This window comes from Bactrocera oleae, chromosome X (assembly GCF_042242935.1).
Source record: "Bactrocera oleae isolate idBacOlea1 chromosome X, idBacOlea1, whole genome shotgun sequence".
Classification (NCBI taxonomy): Eukaryota; Metazoa; Arthropoda; class Insecta; order Diptera; family Tephritidae; genus Bactrocera; species Bactrocera oleae.
The window spans coordinates 33,519,926-33,541,327 of record NC_091541.1 but is presented as its reverse complement, the minus strand read 5'-3'; the positions used below and the strand labels follow the sequence as shown (position 1 = coordinate 33,541,327).

The window sequence follows — 21,402 nt, the reverse complement described above, 5'->3', positions numbered from 1 at the left end:
GCAGATTTGTCCAAAGAGGTACACCTCAAGAAGGCGTGGTATCCCCACTTCTCTTGATCCTGACAATGAATAAGTTGCTGTTGGATCTAGAAAAGAAGGGGATACATGTTGTGGCCTACGCTGACGATATGGAGTTTCAGTTAAAGGTAAAGTCCTAAATACTCTCGCAAACCTTATGCGAACAATCTTGGACGATATAAATCGTTGGGCTGTATCGTGCGGATTAAACTTAAATGCTGGTAAGAAAGAGCTAGTATTGTTCACCACAAAGCATAATACTGCAGAAGTTACGGCGCCATTATTAAATGGTTGCATATTAACAATTGGAGAGAAGGCAAGCTACCTAGGACTAATCTAAGACAGGAAGCTTTCAAGGAAACAAAACTTGGATGCTAGGGTGAAGAAGGCAGCCACAGCACTCTACACCTGTAATAGGATGGCGGGACCCAAATTGGGGCTAACGCCTCGGATAGCTTATTGGCTCTATACAGCAGTTGTCAGACCAATCATGGCATACGGTATATTGGTATGGTAGCCAATAATGGAAAAGAAATACGCGGAAAAGCGTATGGAAAGTATACAAAGAGCAGCCAGTATTTATATCAGTGGAGCTCTCAGAACAAAGACAACCCAGGCGCCAAGCGTAATGTTACACTTACTGCCAACATACTGGTTTTGTAAGCAAATGGCAGCGAAGTCAGCTCTTAGACTGAGGGAAACCTCCCTACTAGTCGCCAGTAACAATGGACATTCTAGGATACTCAGTATATTCCCGTTCCCACCCAAAATCGCGGATTTCCGCAATCCAATATAATTGAAGCTAAATTCGGTCTACAATATTGTCTTCCTCACCAGTAAGGAGTGGGAAAGGGACGAGGTGGACAAGAATTACCATCTACACGGATGGATCCAAACGGGATAATCGTGTGGGAGGTGGTGTCTTTTACGCAACATTAGACACCTAAATCGCCTTCCGTTTACCCGACTACTGCAGTATCTTCCAGGCGAAGATCACAGCAATCAAAGAAAGCCTTGTGGTATTGACAAAAAGTGTGCTCCCAACAAGAAGGCCTTGAAATCACTCAAGTCTCCAATGGTCTCATCCAAGATAGTGAAATAATGTCTCTACCTATTAGAGGATCTGACATCATACCTCACGATAAACCTGCAATGGGTTCCAGGACATAGTGATATCCCTGGTAACTGCGAAGCAGATAAACTAGCCAGAACAGGTACCACTTTGCAACTAACCCCTAAAAAAGAGGGAATTTTTATGCCTCTGGCAACTTGCAAACACTTTATCAGCGAACATGCTGTAAATCTAGCTGAGTCTCGATAGAGACAAACAACCACTTGCTCTACTAGCAGGCGAACGTCGCAGGACTGGAGCGTGAGTCGCACAAACCGATTACTAAAATTCATAAGAAATGGCATAAGAACTCTGATAGGAGTACTAACAGGTCACTGTCTAATTGGTAGACATGGCAGCAGGCTAGGTGTACCTTAAAACGACTGTTGTAGAAGCTGTCAGGAAGTAGAAGAAGAGGAAACTGTAAAACATCTTCAATTTTAATTTAAGGCTCTATACAGGAAAGGAATCGCAACTATCGGTCGAGGATTCCTTGATGACGTATCGGAAGTTGCACATATAAAACTATTTGTACTGATGAGCTTCATCAGAAGAGCAGGTTGGTTCAGAGAGGAGACGATAGAGTGAGGGAACATTAGTCCCGGTGGTATCACAGTGAGCCTCATATAGGCCTAGGTGCGTCGTTAGACAGCCACTCTACCTACCTACCTCCCTAATACCCTCCTTCTCTTTCTTTATTTATACATAGAAATGAAACAGCTCAAAGTTTAGAGTCATCAGTTTCGCAAAGTACTAGATACATATTAATTAAAATAATACAAAGAATGAAAAACGGATTCGCAATTGGCATACCTTTAAGCTTGTGAAATATTTTAGGCTTACAACTTTGTTGGGAACAAATTGCATATGAATTAGATATTTTCTTAGATACAACTGTCAACAAACTGCCATCTGTTCTAATCCAGATTATGGACTTGTGCTCGCTTAATCAAGGGTGTTGTGAAATCCAAGACAGATTTGCGTAGTGGTCAGAATTGCAAACCATCTGATTGGATTTTCGTATTTTCGAACATACGGAAAACCAAAGTTCGAATCAGCTGCTTACTAATGTGACATAACTTGCAAATGAATAAATTTGGAAGCGTTTGATAAATTTAAAATACTGAATAAAGTATACTAAAGTTTACAATGAGTTCTGCCATTTTAGCTTTTATTTTATTGGAAGAAAAAAGCAACGAAGAAATTAAAAGGAAGATATTAAGAGATCACAGTAATCTACTCGATGTACCAGAGGAATCGCATGTGAAATTGGGCTTGAATTTACTTGAATGCTTGTATACACGCTTACTTTACAGATTTGTATCACATTATCGACTAATTAAAGACGCATTCGGGTGTTAAATTACGTTTTGTAAACCTTTTTTAAATATCTAGATTTTTTCCATAAACTCAATAATTATGACATTTTGTGTTTTATTTTTATGTTTTAACCTATAGAAATAAAGATAAATTAAATCGTAACAATAATATAAAGTAATTTCTTAACTTACATTTCAATCTGTCAACGACTATCTTTTTGCTTTGTTTCTGATAACAAAATCGATAAAATTGGTTTCCGTGACACCCAAAACCGATACAATTTCTGTTAATTCCAATAATATCTGAATTCATGACACCTACTACATTTTTTTATCGGTTTCAATTCTGATTCCAACAAATATCAGATTCTACCACACCCCTGAATATCATTCCTTAAGCATATTTTATAGGCGAAATATCTATTTGTAATTATTTATTTACCAATATCAATAAATTTTGGTACAGAATACAGGGAAAACTTTGTGTAAAGCGGAGAGCAGGTGGTTCCAGGTTAAGAATATATATAAATACAGCCACAGGACACTAATACTTTTTAAGGTATTTGCATTCCAAGTTCAAAAATTTTCCAATTTAAAGTACATAATTTTTCAAATTACAAGTATTTATGTATTCATTTTTAATACGTTTTTATTAGCTTAGAGGTCAATTTTCCCCTATGTCCAGAAGTCTGATCAACTTGAAACTTTGCACACGTGTCAAGTACCGATGAAAATGCAATAATTGGACAATAGTTTCCCATTATTTTAAAGGTGGGCGTAACCCCACCCCCTAAATGGTTTAATTTATATATCTTATACAAATCAGATAATAACCACGCGCTCTCCCCATATAACGACTATGTTGAAAACTACTAAAAGTGCGATAACTCACGAAAAACATGAGCCATAAGCAATAAATTTCACAACCAACATAGTAGGGAAGAGATTTATAGGAAGAGGAGTAAAAATTGTAAAATAGGCTAGGCACCACCAACCTTTAGGTGAAATCTTATATCTTAGGAACTATAGAACTAATTCCAACCAAATTAGGCATGTGAGATTACCCAGCCCCTATCACACACTGTGAAATCGAACAACGACTATAAAACTGTGCAGCTAAAAACAGGTACTATCCAAATGCAAGCATGTACTATCCAAAAATGCCCCTAAAGCTATCCAGCTAAAAGCATAAACGATCCATGCTGTCATTTAAATAACAAATTTACTCAAACGCATGCTTAAAGAAAGTGAAAAAAGTACTTGTGACTAAATAATAATAAATAACATTAAACTAAAAAGTGAATAATATTTCCTTATATTGACCGAAAAATATTTGTATTATTGTGAGAAAAGCGTGGGATGGTTTGTGAAAATATTTTTCGTACATCGAGCAAAAATATAAAATAATCAGAACATAAATTTCAATTCATTTACTATACGGAACAAAAATCGGTATGCAGTAAATCTTTGATATACGTGTCAGTAAAGAAGGAATTTAATACGATCAATAAATTTGTAATCATAAAGTCTTATTGACTTAAATACAAAAAACGAATATAAATTAAAAATACAAAAATTGTGATCGAGTCTTAATTGTGTCAGTATATTATGTGGTTACCTCTTCGTTCTAGGAGTGGGTATTTTGTGCGCCTGCTGACTTCCTTGCATGTGGTACCCGTTTTTCAGGCTCCTTCTCCGAAAAAAAATTTTATTTCGGAAAAGTGACCGTTTAATTGTCCATTACTCCTGGGAACGAACATGACTGAACATGAACTGAAAACTACAACACAAAGAAAGAGGAGATTGGCGAAAAAGAGACTAAAATAAAAACTTTCAGGAATTTCGACTGAAGCAATGGTCGAGAGAAAAAATAAATGGCGACTATAGATGAAACAATATAGAGCCTCACAATCAGACGAGGTCAGAGCAACTCGGTTACGGCACATGTGGCAACATAATGTTAAATATCGAGCTTCACAGTCAGAAGACGACAGAGCGGCTCGGTTACAGCACATGCGGCAACATATTACTGAATATCGAGCCTCACAGACAGAAGAGTACAGAGTAGTTTGTCTGCAGTCAATTAACGTTTTGTTACAAGATCTTTGAAATTTGCGCTAAAGGATGCTATCAAAATCAGATCTCTAAATGGATTGTAGACATTAAGTCCGCACCATATTTGCCTAGCGAAATAAAACAAAGGTATTGCTTAATCGTTTGTAAACGGTACAAGACTCATTTGAGAACAAAGAAAAATTTTGCAGCGTCTAGATCTTATTGGAAAATTTTGAACCCAGGTTCCATTCCAAAATTAATTGCTGAATTATCACAAGCAGAACAACGGATAGTTTCACACATTATTCCATTTGTAAAAATTATTAAATTAGGTGGAGTATTTGGGCAAGTTATAAGTTATAAGAGTTGAAGAAGCATCACTCGAGATAGCTGAAGAGACTAGTGAAGAATCTACTGAGAATGCTAGTGCTTATCTGAAAATCAGTGATTTCTCAAGAGTTGTACGTGCTTCGTGACATCAAGGAAACGATCTCATATTCACATCAGGATTCGCAGGAGTACAATGTTGTGTGATGGCATTAGCAAACGTTCTCCGGGCCTGCATTCTTTTACCACAAAATTGGTCTATGAACATCCTAAATCTCAATATGATAACAGGTGACCAAATCTACGACAATATAAGATTTCAAACGGAGAGAAATTTAGCGGATTATCGTATAGGAAATTATCAATACCTGTTAGTACGAAATTTCACAGTTATCCAAAATGACTTGGTCGCATTTGGCAAAAGATTTTTGCCCTTTTGACGAAGAACCAAGAATGTATGGAAGCTAGAATGACAAACAACCGGAGCAAACCTCGGAAGTACTCTTTGTAAAAGATTGGAAGATTTGTTTAGGGTATATAATGCTGGCATATTAATAATGGTCAATCGATTTGAGTAATTCGTTATGATAACAAATATTACTTCAGTAACTCTCATTATTGTGGTCAAAAGGAATCTAGAGCAAACGATAACAATGGAAAGGCTTGTATTATTGAATGCGATAATTTTGACGAGTTCGTGAGGATATGTAAACGTACAACAGGCCGCAAAAACGTATCATTTACGCTTGATTACATCAATGTTGAAACCTTGGGTGGTGTACATGATAGTTCTGAGGAGGTAGACACTCATCGGAGCATTGATGGGGTAGCAGCAGCATCCCAAACAATTCTTCTCAACAGAATTTAATTCATCAAACTATTCCACCGCAGACATAAATAATGGCACCGATTTATATAATGCCTCCTAATGTGTAAGATAAGTTACAGGTTTCACGAAACCTTAATGAAATTACCTGCAAGATGAAAGACAATATCGTAAATGTGGGTTATGAACTGAAAGCAGAAGGATTTGCCTGGTACTTTTTTCCCCTGTGGGAAAAACGGTTTTACAGAGCAGAGGCCTGTTTAAATTATATCATTGGACTACTATCAGTTTACGATTTTGTAAAGTGACACAAAATTTCAACGTTCGACTATTCCTTTTATGTTTTATCGTTCTTTGAATATTATCGCATCAAAATAGTGCTTTTGATCAGCATGCGGCAAAAAAATTGTTAATCAAGAAGGAGCAGTTGAGGACGTCCATCTCTCTCAAGAATCTGAGAGGTTATACAGCCTGTTGGAGTTCAGCCTTAAATGAGCTATTAGCTCAATCAGATGTATAGGAGCTCCAACCTATTTTGTAACATTTAGTTCGAATGATCTCCACTGGTTAGATTAGCGAAAGGCTTTGTTAATAGCCGATGGTAGACCTGACGTTGATTCAAGTACACTTGACATCTATGAGACTTAACGACTCATCAAAAAGTACCTAATGATTTTGAGTCGTCATTTCATGATTAGAGTAAATGCTCTAATGAAATTTATTAAAAATGATGATGAGGTATTTGAAGGAAAAGTAAAAGACTTTTGGTACCGTATTGAGTTTCAGAATTGTGGTAGTTTTCACCTTCATATGGTGGTTTGGTTAGAAAATCATCCAGCATTTGAATTGGAATTCTTCTACTTGATGGTAACTGCTCGAATCCCTACAGAAGAAGAAGATCCAGAGCTTTCCAACTTGGGAAGAAATGTCAAGTTCATCAACAAACACTAACTTGTACGAAGAACAATACCTCTGTAAAATGTCGATTTAACTTTCCACGTATGACGGATAGTATCACATTCTTCTGATGATTTCCTCCGTAATGGGGGCAGAATTTCCTTACTTAAGCGCTGTAAAGAAGATCCTTGGGTAAATAATTATCACCCAGAGTTTTTGAGGCTGTGGGCAGGTAATATTGACATTTAGCCGTGTGGATCAAACGAAGCGATAGCATACTATATTGCAAAGTATCTATCAAAAGCAGAACCTGAGGGTGTCGATTCTGCAGTTGCACAGGCAATACAACAAATCCAACACGAAAAGACTGATATTTCACGCAAACTGCTCAAAATATGTATGAAGATGTTTCATGAACGACAAATATCAGCTGCAGAATGTGCATCGGCCTTGTCATATCCTATTGCGGCACAGTGCACGAAATTTTATTTTCCTGAACACAAGAAAGCCAGAACAGCGTTACAGAGTATTTCAGTTCGACAGAAGCGAACACGCAGTTGGCTACTACAGCAATATTTTCTAAAGATATGAAAATCATTCGTTACAACATCCTGACTACGGTTTTGCGAACATGAGCCTTACAGAGTTTGCTATGTTGTTTGAACCTCACTTTCCAATAGCGGTAAGTGATACCGAGGGAAACATTGATCATAACGCCTATGAAGAACAATCAAAAATGCGTCGTCCACTCATCACTCTGTTGAAAAATATTCCTGTAGTTGTCAAAGTTCCATATTTTATAGCAGCTTCGGATTCAGAAAACTTTTTCTACAGCTTACTCCTTCAAAATATGCCTTGTCGTTCGGAAACTGAAATACTTGGAGGCTTCGATAATGGAAAAGAAGCTTTCCTAACTCGATAGTGTCGTTTAAGGGAAACGAGTAGACATATGTGCCAACATCGAGACCAACAGCTTGAAAATGCATTCAACCAGATACATGCCTTCGAAATTTTAGAACAGCCAAAGATTATAAATTCTGACTTTGAAGAGGAAGAGTTACCAGAGAGAGAAATGAGCAATGATTAATTTTAAAGAGCGCAACATGCTATGAATGTTGATCAAAGACAATTGTTCATTCTTATCACAGAGAGAATCAAAAACCAAATGAAGAGTGATGTTAAACGAGAGAAAATCTTTGCAGCTGGTGGAGCAGGCACAGGAAAAACTTTTCTCTTTAATCTATTGAAAAACCAAGTAAAAAGATGTTATGGAAAACCGAAGGTAAAAGTTGGTGCTCTCACTGGTGTTGCAGCACGATTGATTTAAAAAAACTGAAGGTCTTCCGAAAGTACTGAATATATTAGTGGGAGCTAAAGTGATGTTAAGGTAGAACATTGACGTGTCAAAAGGTTTATTGAATGGTAATATGGGTTTTATCACGAAAATCGTCAGTATACGCGGACGACATCCCGTCCGTACGTATCGATGTCGGTTCAGATGGTGCGCACATGATTAAATCGATATCGATACAGTTCCCAGCAAAATACAGCTATGGAACTGCTGAGAAAGGAATGTTACCAGTAATTCTGAGTTGGGCTTCAACTGTCCACAAGATGCAAGGTTGTACAGTTGATCATGCAGTTGTTTATCTAGGCTCGCGACTGTTTGCTGCTGGACAAGCTAATGTAGCACTTAGTCGTGTAAGATCTTTAGATGGTATTCGGATTGAAGAACTTGATTGCTCTAAGTTAACAGGAAAAACCCCATGCTACAGTGTAGCTTCAGATTAAATGACTAGATTACGAAATAGTGCATTTGACAGGCTTTTCGTTAATTTTTTGATAGTAATACGCAGCGTATACATATTATGGCTAGGCCTTTAAAGGTATTTATAAAAGCGTGGTTTTTTAGTTTTTTTTATACATTATTTATTTTTAATTTTTCAGTTCGATTAACAATTAGTTATTCGCGGACATGCGGTAGTATTAAAATGTCTAAAATAATGTATAAAAAAACTAAAAAACCACGCTTTTATAAATACCTTTAAAGGCCTAGCCATAATATGTATACGCTGCGTATTACTATCAAAAAATTAACGAAAAGTCTGTCAAATGCATACGGAACAGAGTGTAGACTTCTAGATAGGTAGAGAAAATTGTCAAACAAGAAACAATTTGTGTTTCGCAATACAGAAATTAAATAAAAATTTAAATATTTAAAAATAATTAAATTGCTTACTCTTCTTTTAAACGGAATATGCACATTAACAAAAATTTGTGAAATTAAAAAAAAGAGTTTGGTTATGTTCAGTGAGGTAAATAAACAGAAAGAGGAAGAAGGATAGTTTTTTTTTACGAAACTTTCGTTGTCTTCCAATGTCAAACTCAAAATAATTTATTCGTTGACAAAAGGCGAAAACAGCTGATTGCGTACGGAAAGTGTGACATGTTTCGCATTTTCCTTACGCAAGGGACGTTTGATAAATTTTAACGAAACTTTATATAAAGTACATTATTGTTACAGAATACAATTTATGTGCATTCGGACAGTTACTTACGCTGACTTAAGCTTGCTTATTCACATTATAGTTAGCCCTTAAATCATAAGTAAAGTTTTTCATAAATTCGATTTATTCACACAACAACAAAACAATCTACATATTTGATAAACAACCAAAAAAATTAAAACATATAAATTTTTCATCTGAATAACATCCTCTATCCGCGCATACTCATTTTAACCCCGAATTGGGGGGAGTATATTCTAAAGCCCACATCACAATCACAATATAATATTGTAAACATGTTGCCTTTGTTATGACAAATCTACAAATCTCTTTCTCTGACCGATATGTACGTTATTTAATGTCAATGACATCATTTACATGTTTACCAATGTTCGATATGTGGAGCCTAGCAATGGTATAGAAAAACTACTTTTTATTGACCATTATTACAAATCAGGTGCTCTACTTTTGTTAATTTGAACAATTATGTATCATTAACAATAAAAGCGTTAAAACTAAATCTAGTTCGAGAGATATGAAATTTCTCCCTAAATTACACAGTGTCAGGCCATTTTTTCAATTATGTAGAACTACTGAAGTCCATTGCTGAATTCCATATAAGCCATGTGAACATCAACGAAATATTAATAAGATAAGCAAAATCGAACAAGATAAATGCCGTTAAGAGATAAATTATAATGTACTATAACGAAACCACAAATTAAGCTAAAATTCTTAAATTTAGTACAGATGGTTACAGTAGGAAGGTTCCTATGGTTCCTTACTTTTCTGAACTAACTTTAAGTGAGTATTATCTAGTATCTGATCTTAACTAGACCATAATATTATTACAGGAGGAGAAAACAACTTTTGAGTTGAATTAAGGCTACTTAATAACCAAGAATAATATTGTGACGAACATTGATGATAGAACAAAATCGAACCGACGATAAATTGCCAGAAGCAACTAGACAGCAAAGTCGTAGTTGCTAGAATGTTCTAGAGGCGATGTTTTATTAAAGATGTACTATATAAGGCCTGCCAGATTGTGCAGCAAAGCCAGTTCTAGTTAAAGTGTTGTCGTGTTAAGAGCAACTGAGACATAAGCAAGGAGTGGTCAGCTCGAATAACGAGCAATAAGTGTTAAGTTGTTGGACTTAGAAATAAAGATAAATGTATGGCCATTAAATTGGGACTTTTATTTGACAATCCAGTGATCGAACTCAAGAGTGAGTTACAAGGAATACGATTTATCGAGAAACCGGTTACAATATATTAGAAGATTACGCCAACCGCCATCTTGTGACCTAATTCTTTTGAGTTGAGAAGAAGAAGCATAGGACTGCATGTAAATTGTAAACCAAAATTAAACGTAAACACGTTTGTTAATTCATGAAATCGACTTAATGTAATTGTTTATAGTGAAAATATCTTACTGAAATGAATATAATAATGTCACGGCAAAATATGTTGGTCATTTTTAAATAAATACCTTTACTTTACTTATTGGCAATTATGTTGTCAATAGATAAATGCATTTATTTGAAAATTAGCCAAATATTTACTCGCAACATTAATCTAAAAAGATTGAAAGACAGCTATATGCTATAGTGACCAGATTTGAACAATTTGTTCGGAAATTATAGTTTTACCTTGAACAATAACACGGGTCAATAAAAAAAATAATTGTTGTTTGTCCTAAACTTTATACTATGATTTTTCGATTATTTAGACACAAAAACGAAAAGAAAATACTTTTTTTTTTGGTATAAAGTTTGCTTTTGCGATAATTATAATGATAATACACTTTATTAAATTTTTTAAAAATTTTTATTAGTTTTAATGCATTCAAAAATACCGCGCTATTGGAGTCGAGTTTTTATATTCAAAGAGTGCCTCCAGATGGCACTCAAGTGATAAATAAGGATCAGGTGTTTCGTACATATCCAGAAACGTTAAAATGTCATCGAGAAATTGTAAATATTATACGATGCTGATGCTTTTGGTTATATATATGTGGTGAATTTATGAAAGTTAGAGACACTAAATATGAGTTAAAGTCATGTCAAGTTTTCTGCGATGCCTATGAAGCATATTTTGACTACTGTTCGAAATCAAGATAAATCATGAACTCCACATATTGCTTGTGGTTATCGTAAAAGATGTTTGGAAGGTGAGCGATTTTTAATTGAGCGGCGAATCGACTGTAATAGAAATTTATTTAAATGATATATTTTAGGCTAGTATCGAGGTGAAAAAAGGTCTATGAAGTTTGCGACACCAAGAATTCGGCGTGAACCAAAGGTCCATGTCCATGATTTCTACTTTTGTATTGTTAACCCGAGTAAACGACGTAGAGGTAAAAATGCAAAACCTGTCGAATATCCTGACCTTGCTTCTTCTTCTGCTCCAATTCCACATGACCTGACTCGACCAGTGCCAAACAACCAAAATACCATCTTATTAGTACAGAATGACCTAATAAGAGATTTTAATTTACCAAAAAATAAAGCAGAGCTTTTAGGCTCCCGGTTAAAACAATGGAATTTGCTTGTTGATGTTAATACTTGTATAACAGATTAACGAACTAGGCATGAGACATTTTCAACGTTTTTCACAAGAAAGAAGAAATTGGCATATCTTGCATTCCTAGCGAATGGCGCTTATTTATAGACAGCTCTACCAAAAGGTTGAAAGCCGTTTTATTACACATAGGAAATAAATTTCCATCCCTTCTAATTGCTCACTCGGTACATATGAAAGAAAATTATGATAGTGTTAAAATCTTGCTTGACACAGTAAAGTATGACGAGTACAATTGGCAGTTGATTGGTGATTTTAAAATGGTCAGATTTTTAATGGGATTACAGAGCGGATATACCAAGTTTCCGTGCTATCTGTGCTTATGGGACAGCAGAGCGGATGCTAAGCACTACATTCAACGGTCTTGGCCTGAAAGAACCGAATTTTGTATCGGGAAACAAAACGTAAAATTCAGTTCTATTGTGGAAGCAGAAAAAGTGTTAATGCCACCTCTCCATATTAAGTTGGGATTCATGAAACAATTCGTGAAAAAACTCGATCAAACTTCAGAAGTTTTTGAATACTTAAGAAATTTTTTTCCGAAATTATCAGAAGCAAAGGTAAAAGCTGGGATTTTTGTTGGTCCACAAATTAGAAAAATTTTCGGCGATGACTTATTTGAATAGTGAAACTTAATAAAAATGATAAATATATTTATCTATGTAGTTCTTTCCTAAATTAAACATTAAAACCACATATTTTGAGAAAATTCGCTTAATTAGTTTCCTGACCACAAAAGCAAACTTTTGAAGGTCATATATTTTTTTTTCATGTATTTGTGACCTAAACCAAAGAAATTGTAAACTTTCAAGTCGAGGTCAAATTTCGTGTTGACACGTGTAATCTATTCCACATTTTGCTAAGACATCTAGTAAAATAAACAGAGTTTTCCATACAAGAACTCGATATACGAAAATTATGGCACAAAGCGCCCCAAGCTTTTTTCTCAATTATACTATTATTATACTCTCGCAACCTGTTGCTACAGAGTATAATAGTTTTGTTCACCTAACGGTTGTTTGTATCACCTAAAACTAATCGAGTTAGATATAGGGTTATATATATATATAAATGATCAGGATGAAGAGATGAGTTGAAATCCGGGTGACTGTCTGTCCGTCCGTCCGTCCGTCCGTCCGTGCAAGCTCTAACTTGAGTAAAAATTGAGATATCTTTATGAAACTTGGTAGACATGTTTCTTGGTACCGTGAGACGGTTGGTATTGCAGATGGGCGTAATGGGACCACTGCCACGCCCACAAAACGCCATTATTCAAAAACAAATAAATTGCCATAACTAAGCTCCACAACAAGATACAAGACTCTTATTTTGTATACAGGATCACAAAAGAGAGGGGCATCTGCAGTTAAAATTTTTTAACTTAGGTTTAATGTGCATATCTCCTAAACTGCTAATGCTATAATAACAAAATTCACTGGAAGCAAATGTTTTTAGAATCTCTACCTACAGTGTGAAAATGGGTGAAATCGGATGGCAACTCCGCCCACTCCCCATATAACGGTACTGTTAAAAACTACTAAAAGCGCAATAAATCAAGCACTAAACACGCCAGAGACATTAAATTTTATCTCTGGGATGGTATTATTTTTAAACTATATTTATTTTCAACTTTTTAGTTCGATATTCTTTAAAAGCGTGTTTTTATAGTTTTTAAACTATATTTTTTTTCACTTTTTAGTTCGATTTATTGTCAATAGATTTTTTCTTTAAGTTCTCGTTGATAGTATTATAAATTTCTAACAGAGGGTGCATGAATGTAAAATTCTTCTCGAACAACGTAATAAAATTTAAGGTGTTAACTTGTGAAAAGTAATATTGATGCAGATAGTATAATATAATGAATTTGGTTGAAATCGGTTAAGCAGCTCCTAAGATATGTGTTTTCACCTAAAAGTGGGCGGGGCCACGCCCACTGACTAATTTTGAATGCGGTACCTATAAGGTCATCTCATACCATCCTAGAGATAAAAGTTAATGTCTCTGGCGTATTTAGTGTTTGGTTTATCGTGCTTTTAATATTTTTTAACAGTACCGTTATATGGGGAGTGGGCGGGGTTGTCACCCGATTTCCACTGTCGATAGAGATGCTAAAAACATTTGCTTCCAGTGAATTTTGTTATTATAGCTTCAGCGGTTTAGGAGATATGCACATTAAACCTATTAGGGGCGGGACCACGCCCACTTAAAAATATAACCGCAGGTTCCCCTACCTAATTTGATCCTATGTACCAAATAACAGTCTTGTATCTTATTGCGGAGCTTACAAGAAGTTGATGTAAATCGATGAGCTTACATGACAGTCATATCTTATAGTGGTCCGATATCGGTTCTGACAAATGAGGTGCTGCCTGAGGGGAAAGGGCGTGCGCAAAATTTCGGATCGGTATCTAGTAGTTCACGTATGTACTGAAATACGAACATCGCGAACTCGACTCAGTTCGTCACGCTGATCATTTATATAAGTAAATATGTATACTTCATAGGGTTTCCAACAAACTTAAAATACCCTGTTCAGAATAGAATTACTGATTAAAATAAAACATACTTAATTTATATATATGTACGTATATAATTCTTCTGTACATATGTATGTCACTGAACTGCTCCTAAACGGCTTGACCGTTTTTGAGTGGCTTCAGGTGGATTCGAGAATGGTGTGAATTTACAATTCGGTCCAACTTAAAAGGGTATTTATTTAATTTTAAATTTATAAATTATTTTATATTTCGGAATGTTTTATGTTGTTAGTTGTAAAAGATGGTGCTACAGACAAATTCAGTAAATTATATGAAATTTCTCATCGTTATTGTATTGTAAAAAATCATGCCTGTTGTGAAATATTATATTATATTAGGACGTAGTTAGTGTGTTTGTGAATTTAGCGCGACATGGAAGCATGTTTGTAAATTTTTAATTTTCTATCAAATGTTCACATGCGTTGATTAAAAACCGCGCTACAAATCTACAATCAAATTTCATATTAATTCCAGTTTGTTTACACAGATGGTGCTAAGGTCAAATTCAGAAAAATATTTGAAACTTCGAATCATTATTATATAATACAATAGGGTACAATTAGGGCATTTAATAAAAAGTATATTTCCAAATTTGAGACATAGTTATACTAATCATGGTCATGGCTACAAGAATAAGCCATTTTAGCCGCAAATTTAGAAGTTGACGAAATTAATTTAATTATACAACAAACAATGAAATAACTGGCTATGAAATAACATTCAAATCGACTGACACTGTTGTTGATCCGGATGAAGTTGTCAAGTATCCTGTAGAGTTTTTAAATTTATAAGATTAAGCTTAAATTTCAAAATTTAAATGCCTCGAAAATGTGTAATGGCACGAGACTGACTATAAAAAAATCATGCGCAAAATTCTTGAATCCACAATTTTTAGTGGAAAATTTCAAGGTGAAACGGTACTTGATGATGCCAAATTGCTTTATTACGAGGCTGCTATATAGCTGGCTGGCCTAGTCTAAGTGCTGCCAGGTGCAATCTAACATTTCCATTTGAAAGTTTGACATTTTTTAGCATAACATCACTCAGAACGTTTAGTCATTTAATCGTGAATTGTTTTATTTACAGGGAATTAAAAAATTCATCTCGGCCAAAAAATGGAATTAACTCGTGAACATTTTCGTGCGATCATATTTCACAACTTTCGACGTGGATTATCACGACAAGAGTGCATCGATGAACTAAAATCTTTGTATGGCTATGAAGCACCATCCTATAGCACTGTGAAAAACTGGTATTCCGTGGTCAAAGACGAATCCCGTGAAGGTCGTTCAAAAACAGCCGTTGTGCCAGAATACATCGATGCCGTACGTGAACTGATAATGCAAGATCGTCATGTAACATACCCTTAGATAGAGGCATGCCTATGCATTTCTCCCACCAGCATACATTCGATATTGCATGAACACCTGGCCGGATCTCGTTGGATCCCGCACAATTTGACAATCGCTCAAAAAAAGGCTCGTGTGGATTGGTGTAAAGAAATGCTGAAAAAATATGACCGAAAAAAAACCATTTTCGTTGATAAATATTCGTATTTTCATTATTAGGCCAGAAATATATATATCAGAATACGATTTATCGAGAAACCGGTTACAATATACTAGAAGATTACGCCAACCGCCATCTTGTGACCTAATTCTTTTGAGTTGAGAAGAAGAAGCATAGGACTGCATGTAAATTGTAAACCAAAATTAAACGTAAACACGTTTGTTAATTCATGAAATCGACTTAATGTAATTGTTTATAGTGAAAATATCTTACTGAAATGAATATAATAATGTCACGGCAAAATATGTTGGTCATTTTTAAATAAATACCTTTACTTTACTTATTGGCAATTATGTTGTCAATAGATAAATGCATTTATTTGAAAATTAGCCAAATATTTACTCGCAACATTAATCTAAAAAGATTGAAAGACAGCTATATGCTATAGTGACCAGATTTGAACAATTTGTTCGGAAATTATAGTTTTACCTTGAACAATAACACGGGTCAACAAAAAAAATAATTGTTGTTTGTCCTAAACTTTATACTATGATTTTTCGATTATTTAGACACAAAAACGAAAAGAAAATACTTTTTTTTGTGGTATAAAGTTTGCTTTTGCGATAATTATAATGATAATACACTTTATTAAATTTTTTAAAAATTTTTATTAGTTTTAATGCATTCAAAAATACCGCGCTATTGGAGTCGAGTTTTTATATTCAAAGAGTGCCTCCAGATGGCACTCAAGTGATAAATAAGGATCAGGTGTTTCGTACATATCCAGAAACGTTAAAATGTCATCGAGAAATTGTAAATATTATACGATGCTGATGCTTGTGGTTATATATATGTGGTGAATTTATGAAAGTTAGAGACACTAAATATGAGTTAAAGTCATGTCAAGTTTTCTGCGATGCCTATGAAGCATATTTTGACTACTGTTCGAAATCAAGATAAATCATGAACTCCACATATTGCTTGTGGTTATCGTAAAAGATGTTTGGAAGGTGAGCGATTTTTAATTGAGCGGCGAATCGACTGTAATAGAAATTTATTTAAATGATATATTTTAGGCTAGTATCGAGGTGAAAAAAGGTCTATGAAGTTTGCGACACCAAGAATTCGGCGTGAACCAAAGGTCCATGTCCATGATTTCTACTTTTGTATTGTTAACCCGAGTAAACGACGTAGAGGTAAAAATGCAAAACCTGTCGAATATCCTGACCTTGCTTCTTCTTCTGCTCCAATTCCACATGACCTGACTCGACCAGTGCCAAACAACCAAAATACCATCTTATTAGTACAGAATGACCTAATAAGAGATTTTAATTTACCAAAAAATAAAGCAGAGCTTTTAGGCTCCCGGTTAAAACAATGGAATTTGCTTGTTGATGTTAATACTTGTATAACAGATTAACGAACTAGGCATGAGACATTTTCAACGTTTTTCACAAGAAAGAAGAAATTGGCATATCTTGCATTCCTAGCGAATGGCGCTTATTTATAGACAGCTCTACCAAAAGGTTGATAGCCGTTTTATTACACATAGGAAATAAATTTCCATCCCTTCTAATTGCTCACTCGGTACATATGAAAGAAAATTATGATAGTGTTAAAATCTTGCTTGACACAGTAAAGTATGACGAGTACAATTGGCAGTTGATTGGTGATTTTAAAATGGTCAGATTTTTAATGGGATTACAGAGCGGATATACCAAGTTTCCGTGCTATCTGTGCTTATGGGACAGCAGAGCGGATGCTAAGCACTACATTCAACGGTCTTGGCCTGAAAGAACCGAATTTTGTATCGGGAAACAAAACGTAAAATTCAGTTCTATTGTGGAAGCAGAAAAAGTGTTAATGCCACCTCTCCATATTAAGTTGGGATTCATGAAACAATTCGTGAAAAAACTCGATCAAACTTCAGAAGTTTTTGAATACTTAAGAAATTTTTTTCCGAAATTATCAGAAGCAAAGGTAAAAGCTGGGATTTTTGTTGGTCCACAAATTAGAAAAATTTTCGGCGATGACTTATTTGAATAGTGAAACTTAATAAAAATGATAAATATATTTATCTATGTAGTTCTTTCCTAAATTAAACATTAAAACCACATATTTTGAGAAAATTCGCTTAATTAGTTTCCTGACCACAAAAGCAAACTTTTGAAGGTCATATATTTTTTTTTCATGTATTTGTGACCTAAACCAAAGAAATTGTAAACTTTCAAGTCGAGGTCAAATTTCGTGTTGACACGTGTAATCTATTCCACATTTTGCTAAGACATCTAGTAAAATAAACAGAGTTTTCCATACAAGAACTCGATATACGAAAATTATGGCACAAAGCGCCCCAAGCTTTTTTCTCAATTATACTATTATTATACTCTCGCAACCTGTTGCTACAGAGTATAATAGTTTTGTTCACCTAACGGTTGTTTGTATCACCTAAAACTAATCGAGTTAGATATAGGGTTATATATATATATATATGATCAGGATGAAGAGATGAGTTGAAATCCGGGTGACTGTCTGTCCGTCCGTCCGTCCGTCCGTCCGTGCAAGCTCTAACTTGAGTAAAAATTGAGAAATCTTTATGAAACTTGGTAGACATGTTTCTTGGTACCGTGAGACGGTTGGTATTGCAGATGGGCGTAATGGGACCACTGCCACGCCCACAAAACGCCATTATTCAAAAACAAATAAATTGCCATAACTAAGCTCCACAACAAGATACAAGACTCTTATTTTGTATACAGGATCACAAAAGAGAGGGGCATCTGCAGTTAAAATTTTTTAACTTAGGTTTAATGTGCATATCTCCTAAACTGCTAATGCTATAATAACAAAATTCACTGGAAGCAAATGTTTTTAGAATCTCTACCTACAGTGTGAAAATGGGTGAAATCGGATGGCAACTCCGCCCACTCCCCATATAACGGTACTGTTAAAAACTACTAAAAGCGCAATAAATCAAGCACTAAACACGCCAGAGACATTAAATTTTATCTCTGGGATGGTATTATTTTTAAACTATATTTATTTTCAACTTTTTAGTTCGATATTCTTTAAAAGCGTGTTTTTATAGTTTTTAAACTATATTTTTTTTCACTTTTTAGTTCGATTTATTGTCAATAGATTTTTTCTTTAAGTTCTCGTTGATAGTATTATAAATTTCTAACAGAGGGTGCATGAATGTAAAATTCTTCTCGAACAACGTAATAAAATTTAAGGTGTTAACTTGTGAAAAGTAATATTGATGCAGATAGTATAATATAATGAATTTGGTTGAAATCGGTTAAGCAGCTCCTAAGATATGTGTTTTCACCTAAAAGTGGGCGGGGCCACGCCCACTGACTAATTTTGAATGCGGTACCTATAAGGTCATCTCATACCATCCTAGAGATAAAAGTTAATGTCTCTGGCGTATTTAGTGTTTGGTTTATCGTGCTTTTAATATTTTTTAACAGTACCGTTATATGGGGAGTGGGCGGGGTTGTCACCCGATTTCCACTGTCGATAGAGATGCTAAAAACATTTGCTTCCAGTGAATTTTGTTATTATAGCTTCAGCGGTTTAGGAGATATGCACATTAAACCTATTAGGGGCGGGACCACGCCCACTTAAAAATATAACCGCAGGTTCCCCTACCTAATTTGATCCTATGTACCAAATAACAGTCTTGTATCTTATTGCGGAGCTTACAAGAAGTTGATGTAAATCGATGAGCTTACATGACAGTCATATCTTATAGTGGTCCGATATCGGTTCTGACAAATGAGGTGCTGCCTGAGGGGAAAGGGCGTGCGCAAAATTTCGGATCGGTATCTAGTAGTTCGCGTATGTACTGAAATACGAACATCGCGAACTCGACTCAGTTCGTCACGCTGATCATTTATATAAGTAAATATGTATACTTCATAGGGTTTCCAACAAACTTAAAATACCCTGTTCAGAATAGAATTACTGATTAAAATAAAACATACTTAATTTATATATATGTACGTATATAATTCTTCTGTACATATGTATGTCACTGAACTGCTCCTAAACGGCTTGACCGTTTTTGAGTGGCTTCAGGTGGATTCGAGAATGGTGTGAATTTACAATTCGGTCCAACTTAAAAGGGTATTTATTTAATTTTAAATTTATAAATTATTTTATATTTCGGAATGTTTTATGTTGTTAGTTGTAAAAGATGGTGCTACAGACAAATTCAGTAAATTATATGAAATTTCTCATCGTTATTGTATTGTAAAAAATCATGCCTGTTGTGAAATATTATATTATATTAGGACGTAGTTAGTGTGTTTGTGAATTTAGCGCGACATGGAAGCATGTTTGTAAATTTTTAATTTTCTATCAAATGTTCACATGCGTTGATTAAAAACCGCGCTACAAATCTACAATCAAATTTCATATTAATTCCAGTTTGTTTACACAGATGGTGCTAAGGTCAAATTCAGAAAAATATTTGAAACTTCGAATCATTATTATATAATACAATAGGGTACAATTAGGGCATTTAATAAAAAGTATATTTCCAAATTTGAGACATAGTTATACTAATCATGGTCATGGCTACAAGAATAAGCCATTTTAGCCGCAAATTTAGAAGTTGACGAAATTAATTTAATTATACAACAAACAATGAAATAACTGGCTATGAAATAACATTCAAATCGACTGACACTGTTGTTGATCCGGATGAAGTTGTCAAGTATCCTGTAGAGTTTTTAAATTTATAAGATTAAGCTTAAATTTCAAAATTTAAATGCCTCGAAAATGTGTAATGGCACGAGACTAACTATAAAAAAATCATGCGCAAAATTCTTGAATCCACAATTTTTAGTGGAAAATTTCAAGGTGAAACGGTACTTGATGATGCCAAATTGCTTTATTACGAGGCTGCTATATAGCTGGCTGGCCTAGTCTAAGTGCTGCCAGGTGCAATCTAAGATTTCCATTTGAAAGTTTGACATTTTTTAGCATAACATCACTCAGAACGTTTAGTCATTTAATCGTGAATTGTTTTATTTGCAGGGAATTAAAAAATTCATCTCGGCCAAAAAATGGAATTAATTCGTGAACATTTTCGTGCGATCATATTTTATAACTTTCGACGTGGATTATCACGACAAGAGTGCATCGATGAACTAAAATCTTTGTATGGCTATGAAGCACCATCCTATAGCACTGTGAAAAACTGGTATTCCGTGGTCAAAGACGAATCCCGTGAAGGTCGTTCAAAAACAGCCGTTGTGCCAGAATACATCGATGCCGTACGTGAACTGATAATGCAAGATCGTCATGTAACATACCCTTAGATAGAGGCATGCCTATGCATTTCTCCCACCAGCATACATTCGATATTGCATGAACACCTGGCCGGATCTCGTTGGATCCCGCACAATTTGACAATCGCTCAAAAAAAGGCTCGTGTGGATTGGTGTAAAGAAATGCTGAAAAAATATGACCGAAAAAAAACCATTTTCGTTGTTAAATATTCGTATTTTCATTATTAGGCCAGAAATATATATAGCAGCCCTCGTATATGTTGCGTGTTCCAGGGTGGGCAAACCATCGTTTTGTTCATACAGGAGTTAACCAAAAATATTGTTTTTGTACATAAAATAAAAAAACTGTTTGTTGCGTGTTCCAGGGTTGGAAAACCATCGAGTTTGTTTATACTTATAGACTCCTCAGGGGTTAA

The 21,402-nt window shown here is 34.9% G+C and overlaps 1 protein-coding gene and 2 long non-coding RNA genes across 12 annotated transcripts in view; 2 read left to right on the top strand and 1 right to left on the bottom strand.

Moving 5' to 3' along the window:
• LOC106621201 (interaptin) overlaps positions 1 to 21,402 on the bottom strand; it is a 113,028-nt gene that overhangs the window by 75,280 nt on the left and 16,346 nt on the right. The window lies entirely within an intron of this gene.
• On the top strand, positions 10,921 to 11,513 carry LOC118683601 (uncharacterized). Its single transcript, XR_004979426.2, has 2 exons — positions 10,921 to 11,233; positions 11,300 to 11,513. It is a non-coding gene; the product is annotated as an uncharacterized lncRNA (long non-coding RNA).
• On the top strand, positions 16,387 to 16,979 carry LOC138858018 (uncharacterized). The gene is made up of 2 exons (XR_011397291.1): positions 16,387 to 16,699; positions 16,766 to 16,979. It is a non-coding gene; the product is annotated as an uncharacterized lncRNA (long non-coding RNA).